This window comes from Dipteris shenzhenensis, chromosome 26 (genome assembly GCF_047967505.1).
Source record: "Dipteris shenzhenensis isolate YYH24624 ecotype China chromosome 26, Dip_SZ_1.0, whole genome shotgun sequence".
Classification (NCBI taxonomy): domain Eukaryota; kingdom Viridiplantae; phylum Streptophyta; class Polypodiopsida; order Gleicheniales; family Dipteridaceae; genus Dipteris; species Dipteris shenzhenensis.
Window position 1 is genome coordinate 1,930,709 of NC_141621.1, and position 12,970 is coordinate 1,943,678.

The window sequence follows — 12,970 nt, forward strand, 5'->3', positions numbered from 1 at the left end:
TGTAAGTGGGTTTATAAGATCAAGCACAATGCAGATGGTTCTGTGAATAGATACAAGGCAAGATTAGTTGTCAAGGGGTATGCACAGACATATGGCATTGATTATGAAGAAACTTTCAGCCCGGTTGCAAGGATGGCAACCGTAAGAGCAGCCATTGCTGTGGCTGCATCAAAGGGATGGTCTTTACATCAGATGGATGTAAAGAATGCCTTCTTGCATGGTGATTTGCAAGAAGAGGTCTTTATGGAGCAGCCAGCAGGTTATGTTCATGCTATTCATCCTGAGTTTGTTTGCAGGTTGAAGAAAGCCTTGTATGGCTTGAGGCAAGCACCTAGAGCATGGTCTGACAAGATAGGACAGTATCTTGTCACTATTGGTTTTCAGATTTCCAAGGCAGATTTCTCACTCTATGTGAGAAAAACAGAGAAAGGGATTACGCTACTTGTCATTTATGTTGATGATTTGATCATCACAGGTGATAGTGATGAAGATATCCTTCATGTGAAAATGCTATTGAGGCAGAAGTTTGAGATGAAGGATTTGGGAGAGCTGTGTTATTTCTTGGGCATTGAGGTGATTAGATCACCAAGTGGGATACAGCTCTTGCAGAGGCAGTATGGATTGGACATGCTATCCAAATATGGGATGACAGGCTGTAGGCCTATTTTAGTTCCTTTGGAGCAGAATGTGAAGCTGAGCGCAGATGCAGGTGAACTTCTGGAAGACCCTACTATGTACAGACACATAGTAGGAAGTTTGATTTACATGACTATTACTAGGCCAGATTTGAGCTATGCTGTTGGGTTGGTAAGTCAGTTTATGCAGGCTCCAAGGAAACCGCATTTGGATGTGGCTAGATGCATACTTAGGTATGTGAAGTCCACATTGCAATATGGACTATTTTATTAGGCTGGGGTTCAGATACAGTTGCATGGATACACTGATGCTTATTGGGCTGGTAGTATTTCTGATAGACGATCTACCAGTGGATATGTGTTCTCTTTTGGGAGTGCTGCAGTCACTTGGAGCAGCAAGAAACAGCCTACAGTTGCCTTGTCGAGCACAGAGGCTAAGTACAGGGGTGCAGCAATGGCTGCATGTGAGGTAGCTTGGTTGCATAAGCTACTCTATGATATGCATCAGTCTACAGATGGGCCAGTTGTCATTTATTGTGACAACATGAGCAGTATACACTTGGCAAATAACCCAGTCTATCATGGTAGAACAAAGCACATTGAGGTGCATTATCACTATGTGCGGGAGAAGGTTTTACTAGGTCTTATTGATCTAGTTTATGTCAGCACAGAGGATCAGGTAGCTGACATATTCATGAAGGCATTAGGCGCAGAGAATCTGCGCAAGTTCAGAGACCTGCTTGGTGTGTAGGAATTGGGATTGAGCTCGAGGGGGAGTGTTGAGATATCGAGCTCCACTCGCGATGTGCCAGGGTGACCGTTGTGCATTTATGTCACCGACTTGTTAGCTACAGATGCGGTTGGTACACCGCCCACGAATAATAGCTGGATGACAGCTATCCTTATCTACACTAGTTTGTGGCTCAGTTAGTATGCCACCTTAGTTAGTTGAGTTTGGTTTGAGACCCACATATAGGGTTCTTCTATTTCTTTGTACTAGAGTTCTTTTGGCTTTCACAACTAAGAAGAGGAAAACTGTTTTCAGCCTCCACCTTTGTGTGTATTCCCCCATTGTGTATGTGAGAAAGCTGCAAGTGAGACTCCTTCCCTCTCTCCCACTATCTTCACAAAGGGGGGGTGGAGGAGGGATGGAGGGGGGGGGGGGGCTGGAGGGTATCTTTTAAGGGGGGATACATGGTAGATGTGGATCTTGTCCCATGGCCTCTGAGTCAACTCCAAGAGCCATACTTGAGTATGAACCTCTGATCATGTGCATATGCCCCTGAGCCTTGCTTGCTTTTGTTGAGCCTTTGAGCCATGGGGATGTACCTGTAAAGTAAGTTCTACTATAAGTCTCTAAGCTCATTAGTAGGACATGCCATGTTATCACTTGTGATTACCTCGGTGATTACAAACACTAGATGTCCTTTCCACGAGATTAGACACTACCTGTTTTCAGGTAAGACCTTCCTAGAGCCTTGCTATAGAGTCTTAGTTATATTTCATGCCATAGGCTCAGTCCCGTATACCCCGAAGTGGGGTCTGTTGGTATCTCGATGTGTCCTTGAGTAGTGTGACTCTATCGGGTGTTTGGTTGAAGGGTCAATGGACATGTGATTGTTGGGGTGGCACTTCCACTCGCATCATGCGTGATTGAAGTACAAGCTTCACGTGCCAAGAAATCAGCAACAAGATTTTGAGCTCGAGGGATATGCTGAATTTTTACCTCTTCAAATTGGTTGCAAAGTTCCAACGCTTGTTGATGTCGTGGAACCAAGCCTTTGCTCCGCACCTTCCACCTTCCACTAACTTGTTCACACACTAGTTGAGAATCTCCTTGCACCTCTAATTGCTTGGCATGATGTTCTTGTGCCTTTTGTAGCCTAAAAATGAGCGCGGAGTACTCAGCTTGATTGCAAGTACTTGCGGGTGAAGACTTGCTGTAACAATACTCCTCACCACCCGGTGAAGTGAGCTTCACACCCATGCCAGCTGCCTTGGTCGAAGGTTTGTAAGCTCCATCAAATTGAGGAATCCAAGATGTCATCACACCAAGACTAAAATTCGGACATCCCAAGTTTCTCGGTAGTCCAAGATAGGTAGGAGGAGAGGGTGGGGAGAATTCAACACTTGAGCCAAACGTTCAGCACCAAATAAACTTGCAATCCTTTGTTGTTGATAGTTTATCTTAAGCCCAAAAAAAATTACAATTTGAAGCTCGAAATGAGGCACAAAAGGTTGATTAGGTACAAATGGATTCCTTGGTCGAAAGATTACCAACCATAGCCGAGGCCTAGAAATCTTTGTAATGAGATTGTGAATAAACCATTCAGGACGAGATTATCCACAGGAATCAACAAGTAGATGTGCCAAATCTCCCCCCAAGCTTGGGGAGCATCCCACCCTTCGATGAAGGACACCGTTTTAATTACCTCTGAAGCAGTAAGTAGTTCGATCACCGCATAATGAGTAGAAGCAAAATCAAAATCCTCCCAGCGTATCAGTAGTTCTTCACCATGAATCATCCACGGTGTATCATTCCACCCGTCATCTCCTTCAACAATGCACTGGACAATCAGCCGTTGAAGGTCGACATGAAGATCAAGGAAGACATCTCGTGCATTGGTAGCCGTAAGGTGTGAAGGAACAGGCACCAATTCCTTAAACGCATCGAGAAGTGACATAAATGTCCACCCTTCTCGTGTGGCGTGCGTCCGTGAAGTGAGCTTGGAGAAGTTTTGAATCAGCGATCTAGCAAGAGATGTGGATAGAGCACATAAAATGAAGTATTTTTGCTTTTTATAGCAAGAGCAAACTCTCTACGGTTAGAGAGTTACAGTTCCCGCGATTTCAATATATGAACAAAAATCATTACATTTTTACCACTTCCAACTTGTTGGCCCAATGATAAGTCTTTCTTTTGTGAAGGGGGAGGTCTTGGGTTCAAATCCTACTCTTTAATAAAAAGAGAGGAGAGGAGAGGAGAAGGAGAAGAGAAAGAGAAGAAGAAGAAGAGAAGAGAGAGGGGGGCGCGGGATCTACTGTTACAGTTTTGCAGGGGCTCAGAAAACTGTCCGCGACCAGAGAAAGAGAAGAAGAAGAGAGAGGGGGGCACGGGATCTACTGTTACAGTTTTGCAGAGGCTCAGAAAACTGTCCATGACCAGAAGCCGTAGCAGTCCAGAGAACTGTCGAAACTATCGTGCAAGTGAATGCAGAAAACTGTCCGCAACCAGAAGCCGCAGCAATCTAGAGAACTGTCGCGCGGGTGAACGCAAAAAACTGTCCGCAACCAGAAGTTGCAGCAGCCCAGAGAACTGTCGCACGGGTGAATGCAAAAAACTATCCACAACCAGAATTTGCAGTAGCCCAAAAAAACTATCGCACAGGAGACGCGCGAATCGAATGCACACGCAGTAGCTTAGAAGGAGCACAGATGATATAGTTTTATAGATGTGACCCATACAAGTAGAAGATTCGCCACTAGCCGTGGAGATTCGTATCCTAGCAGCCACACCAAATCTATTAGCCGGAAAAGAAATCGAGACCAGAGGCTAGAGGCTAAGCATGGCAATGCTCAAGGGCCATAGAGAAAAGGAGATCATGAGGGCGAACGGTTGTCATAGGAGGGAAAAAGGAATTAGAAGTGGAGGGAAGGAAGAGGGAGACTATGACACAAGGGGAAAAGGAGAGAGGGAAGAGAAGCATGTACATGATAGGAGGAGGAATGTAGAGATGGAGACATCAACGGAAGAGAACCATACCTTATTTGAAAGAAGGGATGAGAGGGAAATATCAAAATACTAGCTAGGTGGCTTTACAAGAATGAGGGTGTCTCATCAAGGAATAGCCCCTTCCTTTTATAGCCAAAAGAGGGGGTCTCTCCCCATTAATGTTATCCTCCCACATGCATGGTGTGTGTGGAAAAGTCTCCCATGTGGGCTAGGCGGTTACGCACTCTCAATTGTGTGCGACAACCCTTTGCCTCAATTTTTCACATAAATCAAGCCCCATATCTTAAGTCTATGATACTCCCTTGGTCTCTTTCCAAAATTATAATATGTTTTAATTAACGTATTTATATAATAATTATATAATATTTATATTAATTTATAGATTAATAATATATATTTTTAGCAAAATTATATTTTAACATTAGTTAATAAAAATTTATTATATTATGGAGTAAAAATATTATAAATGGATTTCTTATATTAATAAAGTGTCATGAGAAGAGTTTTTTGGAGAGATTTATGATTAAATTTTGTTTTGAAGTTGTTGCATATGCAATAGGTAGGGAGGTTTGAGTGGTTTTGAGGTTGAGAGAGAAATTTATAATAAAGTGTTGTGAGAAGAGTTTTTTGGAGAGATTTATGATTAAATTTTGTTTTGAAGTTGTTGCATACGCAATAGATAGGGAGGTTTGAGTGGTTTTGAGGTTGAGAGAGAAATTTGTAATAGATTATTTTTTTTTGTTGAGGAGTTTTTTGGAGAGATTTGTAAATTAAATTTTGTTTTGAAGTTGTTGCGTACGCAATAGGTAGGGAGGTTTGAGTGGTTTTAAGGCTAAGAGAGAAATTTGTAATAGATTGTTTTTTTTGTTGAGGAGTTTTTTGGAGAGATTTATGATTAAATTTTGTTTTGAAATTGTTGCGTACGCAATAGGTAGGTTTTGAGGTTTTGAGAGAAATTTGTAATAGATTGTTTTTTTTTGTTGAGAAGTTTTTTGGAGAGATTTATGATTAAATTTTGTTTTGAAGTTGTTGTGTACGCAATAGGTAGGGAGGTTTGAGTGGTTTTGAGATTGAGAGAGACATTTGTAAATTTTTTTTTTTTGGGAAAAATTGTTGCGTGCCCAATAGGCTAGGAGAGAAATATCTGAAAATAGATTGTGAGAGTTTGAGGTAAAGAGGAAAATTTGTGGGAAAAAAGATTTAATGCAAAAATGGTTTTTTGAAGTTGTTGCGTACACACAAGTTTTTGAGAAAAGAATCGGATTTGAAAAAAGATTCAAATTTACAAAAACTTGATTCTTAGAAGTTCTTGTGTATGCAATAGGTTAGAAATGAACTCACCTCTTGCAACATTTTGAAAATTTTTGAGAATCCTGTAACAAGTTGATGAGAGGAGAGAAGCGTGGAGTGTAAAAGAATGATCTTTGAATGAAAGAGAGAATGAAGAATGTTCTACTTATAGTGAACCTAAAAGAACTAAAAAAACCTTAAAAATTAAAAAAAGTTGACATGACCTAAAAGCTACCCATTTTCTATAAAACTCTACTTCTCCTCATTCTCTCTCACAACTTTCCTGGAGCTCCACCACCTCTCCACCCAGGTACTCCCTCCCTCCCTCTCGTCCCTCCCCTCCTGCTTCCCATCCCCTCTCCTCCCGCTTCCTCTCTCCCCTCCCTTCCCCTCTCCTCCCGCTTCCTCCCTCCCCTCCCTTGCCCTCCCCTCCCCCTCCCTTCCCCTCTCTTCCCCCTTCTTCTCCCGCTTCCTCTCTCCCCCTCCCTTCCCCTCTCCTCCCGTTTCTCCACTCCCTCCTCCTGCTTCCTCTCCTCCCCTCCCCCTCCCTTCCCCTCTCCTCCCCCTCCTCCCCCTTCCCCTTCCCCTCGCTTCCCCTCTCCTCCCTGCCTGCTGCCCTCCCTTCCCCTCCCCTTCCCCGCCTCCCCCTCCCCCTCCCTGCTGGCCCCTCCCTTCCCTGCCTCCCCCTCCCCGTCGACCCCTCCCTTTCCCGCCGTCCCTTCCTTCCCCTCCCCGTCGGCCCCTCCCTTCCCTGCCGTCCCTCCCTTCCCCTCACCCTCCCTGCCGACCCCTGCCTTCCCCTCCCTTCCCCACCGGCCCCTCCCTTCCCCACCGGCCCTCCCTTCCCCTCCCCCTCCTCGCCGGCCCCTCCCTTCCCCACCTCCCCCTCGGCCTCCCCTCTCCATTGCAGGTAGGAGGGAGGGAGAGGAGGGGGCTGACAGGAGGGGGAGGCGGGGAAGGGGGAGGAGAGGGGGCCGATGGGAGGGTGGGAGGAGAGGAGGGAGGGGGGCAAGGGGGAGGGGAGGCGGTGAGGGGGCCGACGGGAGGGGGAGGCGAGGAAGGGGGAGGGGAGGCGAGACGGCCGGGGGAGGGGGGAGGAGAGGAGGGAGGGGGGGTTAATCCCCCCCTCACCTGTTGCATGCGCAACAGGTGGGGTGGGGGTGGGGGGAGGTGGGGAAGGGAGAGGGGAGGGTGGAGGGTGGGGGGAGGAGAGGAGGGAGGGGGGTTACCCCCCCCACCTGTTGCGCACGCAACAGCAGGTGGGGTGGGGGGGGTATTATCCCACCTGTTACATACACAACATGTGGGGTGGGGGGGGTATTATTACCCCCCCCACCCCACTTGTTGCGTGCGCAACAGGTGGGGTAGGGGGGGTAATAATACCCCCCCCCAACCCACCTGTTGCATGCGCAACAAGTGGGGGGGGTAACCCCCCCTCCCTCCTCTCCTCCCGCCCTCTTGCCCCCTCCCCGCCTCCCCTCCCTCTTCCCTGACTGTTAACCCCCCCTCCCTCCTCTCCTCCTGCCCTCTCATCGCCCCCTCCCCCTTCCCCGCCTCCCCTCCCGTCAGCCCCCTCCCTTCCTCCCTTCGCTCCCTTCCCCTCTCCTCCCGCTTCCCCCCTCTTCTCTCGCTTTTTTAAGGCGGGGAGCGGTGAGGAGGACATGAGGGGAGGGAGGAGGGAGAGGAGAGGGCAGTCAAAAGGGAGGAGGCAGGCGGGGAGGCGAGAGGGAGGAGGGAGAGGAGGTAGGCGGGGAGGTGGGAGGGAGGAGGGAGAGGAGGCAGGCAAGGAGGCGAGAGGGCAGGGAGGGCGCAGACGGGAGGGGGAGGTGGGAGGGAGGGGAGGGGGTCGACAGGAGGGCGTAGACGGGAGAGGGAGGCAGGAAAGAGGAAGGGAGAGGCGGGATGGTGGGGAGGCGAGTGGAGAGGAGGGGGTTAACCCCCAACCTATTGCGCACACAACAGGTTGGGGGTTAATCCCTCCCCTACCATAAGCCCCCAAAGGGCTTTAAATTTTTATTTTATTTTTAAAGACAAAAAAATTAATTTAATTTAATTTTAAAAAGGAAAAAAAAGACAGAAAAAAAACTTAATTTATTTAAAAAAAATAAAAAAAAGTTAAAATAAATAAAACTTAAAATTTTTTTAAAAAATTAAATTAAATTTTAAATATAAAAATAAATAAATTAATTAAAATAAAATAAAAGAAAATAATTTAAAAAAAGATAAAAAAATAAATTAATTTAATTTAATTTTAAAAATTAAAAATAAATAAAACATTAAATAATATTTAATTAGAAATTTATTTAATATTTTGAGTGTGAAAATAATTATAATTCTCATTTTTTATTTTTGATTGTTTTTCAAAAAACTATGGCTTCTAGTTTTGGTTCCAAGGTGTCTTTCAAATACCTTGAACATGCTTGGTATTTTATGGAGCGCAAATCAAAGTATTTTTTGGTGATCACTGCAGAGAATGTGTCAAGCGTGAAATATTCTCCTGAGGCAGTAAGAAATGGTGGCATGGTGTCAAACATCAACATTAAAGAAAACAATTTGATAGAAGTTGTGTGCAAAAAGGAAAGAATGACGAGGTGGTTTACAAGTTACGAGTTACGCACAAGCACTTCTTGAAGCCCTTATTCAATTGAGGGATCCCAAGAATTACTTAGTGCCTTAGAAGCATTGAAGAAAATGTGGGATGCATTTCCAAGTGGTGGTGTTGTACCTTCAGCAGTAGTAAGTGCAGTAGTAAGTATGCCATCTATAATATGTAACCCTCAAGTTGTACCACCAATATTTGTGGCAATAACTATGGTAACTCCGGCAAGAGTAACTACAATATCTACGGTAGTAACTACAGTATCTCCAACTGTACCTACACCATCAACTGCTGCAACTACAGAAACAAGAAGGAGTGATCATGGAGCAGATTCAAGTTCTATAGCTATTCCCAGAAAGAGAGCAAAAATAACTCCTACTCCACGTGCAGATCATTCAAGTGCAGGTTATTTAAATCCAGGCAAAAAATTAGATAGCGATGAACAGGAGGATCCGCAAGAAGAAGATACAAGTCTCAAAGACTTTTCTATAAGTGTGGTAGACTTACATCCTCTAGAGGATGAGGGGTACATTTGGGGATTTTCACAATTCAGCGTGGCCACAATGCTTATTGATCGAGCTTCATTGTTCACAAATCAAAGAAAGCTAGATAAGACATTTGCACACAAATTGTATGAAGATACAAGGAAAATAAGAACTCCAGTTGCCACTAATATCACTCTCATCCTATGACGTTTAAGAGACTTCAAGAAGATGATCCTACATTGCCTGATGTCACATTTCAAAAGCGTGTGGACTTTCTTGATGCTTTTGAGAACTTTAGAAGGAGTGACTTTGTTCATGGAGAGGCTTTGTACCAAAGCCGATATGGGACTGACATCGAGAAGAGATACATGCTGGCAAAGAATAGATTCTTGGAAAGATGCAGGTTTGAGCCCATTGATGGGCAACACTTTTGTGAAGCTTGCAGGATTGCCCTTGATGAGGGAAGAAAAGGAAACTTGCCACAGATTGAGTGGATGGAAGAGTTTCAACGGGTCATTTGTCATGTATGCATATTTAACGATGACTCGAAGTACATTCTAGAATTAGAAAGGCTAAATTCTGCTCCATTTAGGTTGGAAAAAAGCTGTTCTCTTTCTGAGATCTTGATAAAGGCAAGGGAGTTATGGATGGGCTATGGAAAGCCACAAACAGTGAAGGGCAGGAGACCTACATCTGAGTACATGGCAAAGAGGACTCGGTTCTATAGATGCTTGAAAGGTGTTGTAAGCAATACACAAGGCATACCAAGTAATAAGGTTGAGGCAAAGGATTTGAACACCACCATTGCAAGATACAGGGATGTTACTTGCATTGTCTTCCGCGAGGACTCAATTTGCCAAGCATATGAAACAGGGAAGATATCCTTTGAGGCACTAGAGCACACTGCAACTCAGAGGAAAAAAATAAATAAACCGATGTCTATTGTTTGGTGGAGAGCATTAAGGTTTGTTCCAGATGCAATAACAGAAGAAGTATGCAAGAAGATCCGAAGTGGTGACTACTTCTTTGGAAAGAAGAGCAAGCATAGCAACTTGGATGAACTGGTCACCCAAATGATTCAAAGTGAGGCTGCTCTCTCGGCACTATTGTTTTTATTGAAATCTGATGATGAGTTAGCTGGCAAGTCAATTGATGTGGATAAGAAGAAAGCACTGAGCCTAGGTCAACTCCTTGATAAGACATGGGCTAGAAAGTGGTTGGCTTCAATGGATGTAGATGCCACACCAACAAAGGATCTAAGAGCTAAAATGCCAAAGGTTGTTGACACAAAATATATGGACATCAAGAAAAAGGCCTTGCAGTCCACTGCCCAAGGTAGAGCAATTGGTGGTTTAGATGATGGTTCTCCATTCAGCTTCTCCTATGATATCCTGCTATCAGAGAATGATACAAAATTTGCACACATCAATGGCATTGATATAGAGCATTTCATAACAATGAGCGGTCATGCTTGGGAGAAGCCATGCATATTTTTCATAGATGAATTGCAAGACCTTGCAGTATCACGGATAGTTGAACTTGTGTGGTTTATCATAGAAGGTCCTATGGAAGATAAGAAAAGATCAATGTTGGTCCTGTTCATGACAGAATCACAAAGGGATGCCTGGTATGCGAGTTTGACATCTGCATTTGGGTATTTACTTTCAAAAATATACCATGGTATAGTCCTACGCAATTATATGACTATCTTGGAAGGCACTGCCATTCAAGTCTTGCAGCCTTTCTTGATGTGCTTCTTATCCAGGGGTGGTGGCAATCTAATCAAAATTCCTTTAAGGATTATCGAGCTTCATTACTTTGAGGACAATAAGGTTAAGCTTGATGCAGCAATGGTGGATTACAGAAAGCCGATGGATCCTTATGTGATACTAGAGATGACAAAGAATTTACTGAATGATGGGTGGGAAGTAGCATTGTATCAAATGGGTTTTGCTGCTGAGAAATTGCTACGCCAAGGTAGAAATGTAAATGTCATTGATGCCCCCCATCAAATTGAGTTCTTTGACACATATTACAGTTGCACTACCTTCTTCGAATAGGAAAATGTCAAAGAAGAGAATAGTGAGAAAAATGTCAAAGACGAGGGTAGTGAGTCTGAGGATGATGATTCTAGCTCAGATGATGATGAGGATGAAAGCTCTGCATCCGATGACTTATGCCAAGAAGAAATCCGCACAAAGAATAAGTGTGATCAATTATCAACTAGAGTCAAGGAGGTTCCACTCATCATACGGGAAGGCTCACGGCAACAAGAAGTAGTAGTACAGCACATCACAGGAAAAGGTAAGGCTAAAGAGGTGGAAGCACTCCCCTTGAAATTAAAAGTGAGGAAGGCACCCTTGATCTTGGGTGAAGGACATGCAAGTGGATCAAGCAAGGAAGCCTTACTCAAAGAAGGTATGGACGAAGCATGACTAGGAGGAGTTACCAAGAGGCATAGATGGTTCTTCAACCATGACCTTACAGACTCTAGAGCAGCCTACTAGTCAGGAACGTAGTAGCCAGGTCACTACTCATCAAGAACTTGGTCATGAGACTCTAGAGCAGCCTACTAGTCAGGTGCTTGGAAATGAAGAGCAAACTACTGAGGACCTTGCTACTGAGACTCCAGTCTTAGAGCAGCCTATTAGTCAGAACCCTGGTAGTCAAGGGCTTGGCATTGAGGACATTGGTACTGAGTAACATGATGGCTGACGGCTTTGTAATCACAAGTTTTGAACTTCTATGTAAAGCGAATATCTAATAAAAAGTTTACTACTTTTTTTATTTCTTTACTCTCATTATTGTGTATAAAGATTGTTTATGAGGTCCATTTTATACTTAATGGTGTATTTTAAACTTTATGTCAAATGTATTTTTATAGTTAAGGGTGTTTTTTAATACCAAGTGAGGTGTATATGTACACCACTTACACATAAAAGGATTTATCTACACTACCTTTCTAAGGGGTTTATGTACACCACCTTCCTAAAAGAAATGGTCATAAAGGTGTGTGCACACCACTTATACATAAAGGTGTTTATTTATACCACCTTTCTAAGAGAACTGGTCATCGATTATTGGTCATCTATTGATGTTCTTAGGTGATAGTAGCTCAATTCACAAGAAGTTATGAAGATGTTTATGTAGACCACCTTTGTAAGAGATTTTTGTGAAGTTATGAAGATGTTTATGTAGACCACCTTTGTAAGAGATTTAGTTATGCATCGATGTTCTTAGAACTTAATCATCAAATCTTTTGTTTTGAGTTGTCAAATCTAGTTCAAAAAACAACGTTACTAGTATATTCAAAAATTTTGGATTGTTTTTTAGTCCATTTCTCAAATTGGACTTTACACAAGTCCAAAAATTTTGAATAGTGTGTTTTCCTAAGCTTGAACTTCATGGTGAGGCCCTTTCACTCATGCAAAAGATCACCTCTCTTGCTATTAGGAAGATTATGTGGACACTTGGTAGATCCTCTCATGACTATCCAATCATTGAAGCTATATTTTTAAGGCACCCATTCATCCAATGCATTTTTTCTCTTATGGGATACGAGGACGGTCTCCTCACCATGCTTGTAGAGAGATCACAATAGCAAGAATGGACCTCAAAGTGCATCATGGAGGGAGAGAGAAGCTCCAATAGAGGGAGAGAGAGGGAAGGTATAGACGGTGCAACTAAAGGTAAAGGGGGTTGCAGAGCAGCTCCAGTAGGTACTATAGCTAGGAATGGAGGAAAAAAGGGTAGAGAGGTATGAGCAGCAGTGGGCAAGAGGTGCTGTAGCTAGGAATGGAGGGAGAAAGTGTAGAGGGCAGCTACTAAAGGAGGTGCTGTAGCTAGGAATGGAGAGAGAAAGAGTTGGACTAGAGCAGAGGGGGATTGAGCAGGGGGATTGAGCAGTAGCATGCAAGAGGTGCTATAGCTAGGAATGGAGGGAGAAAGTGTAGAGGGCAGCTACTAAAGGAGGTGTTGTAGCTAGGAATGGAGAGAGAAAGAGTTGGGGATGAGAATTGTGTTGTCCTTGTCTCTCCCAAGTGTAGGTCTCGAGTGTTAAAGATAATGTAAATTGCACTATCAACATAGGGCATAGGGGAAAACTCTAACCCTAAGGAGTTCACATGTATATCTTCATGTTCATTGTCAATACACTTAGTGTACAGGAAGCTATATCGTGTGCACTTCTCTCTTTCTCCCTCTCTCACTTATGCTATTATGGTATCAG